Genomic DNA, 1039 nt, shown 5'->3' with positions numbered 1-1039 from the left:
GTGAAATTGTAACTAATTGTATGAATCTATTTTTCTTTGTTTTTAGAACAGGAACTCTGGATTTTCATTGTAAAACTTGAAGTGTAAAATAAACTTTTTGAATGTCCCGTCACGTTGCACTTATTTATTGTTTTAATACGATCACCTCATCTGTCCATGATCTGATATATATCATGAAAAGGCTTGTCAATTTCCAAGAATAAAATAATGGGAAAAGAACTTAAAGTGCTCTTGTTCCGTAGACAATTTCAGCTCTCCACCATTATGTTTTACAGACACACTTCTCTACTCCATGTGCTCCATACAACTAATAAAGTAGCCATAATTGTGTTTTATGATTGCATAATCACGTACTATTACTGTAGTACTACCAATCCTACTCCTTCTACTGTAACCAATAAGCTGAGGTTTAGTCAGAAAACAAGTTCCATTTTGACTAAGATCAACAGTTTCCTCCTGGGTAATCTCACAGTAAATGTGAAAGGACAGGGACAGATGAGCGCCTCACTCGCACTCGTTCAAGGTTTGTTCAACCGGACAGGTTCTGTCGCTTCCCCTGAAAGCTTCTGGTCCAGAAATAACCGGGCTCATCCATACTGTATGTGAGTGGAAGTGAACAGATCCACAAACCTGTGGGGTTTTTTCTCCGTCTTCAGTCACTTTCTTCAGTATATTTCATTTTAGTATTTCCTTCAACTCGTGTTAAAAATAACTTGACAAAATCAATATTTGGCCAATAGGAGCAGCACACCTCATAATCAGGCCATTATTTATCACAACAGCGGTAACTAGGCAATTAGTAATTTATTGCTGCTTAATGATTAGTTAAAAGGTTCATCATTTGCACGTTTAATGGAACCATGGAGGTGTTACACACTGGTGCCTGAGGCTAAAAAATGTTCCTAATTTAGCAAGTTGTTAAATACAGAGACTTTGAATTATTCAGTGAAGTTAATGAAAGCAGCATATTGTTTTTTATCTCCGTTATTTCTCATCTGAAACCAACTGCTGCTGACCCTCACACTTCTCCTGTGTCAGA

Source organism: Cynoglossus semilaevis, unplaced genomic scaffold (genome assembly GCF_000523025.1).
Source record: "Cynoglossus semilaevis isolate Cse_v1.0 unplaced genomic scaffold, Cse_v1.0 scaffold302, whole genome shotgun sequence".
NCBI classification, from domain to species: domain Eukaryota; kingdom Metazoa; phylum Chordata; class Actinopteri; order Pleuronectiformes; family Cynoglossidae; genus Cynoglossus; species Cynoglossus semilaevis.
The sequence above is the reverse complement of the archived record's forward strand: the minus strand, read 5'-3'. Positions refer to the sequence as shown.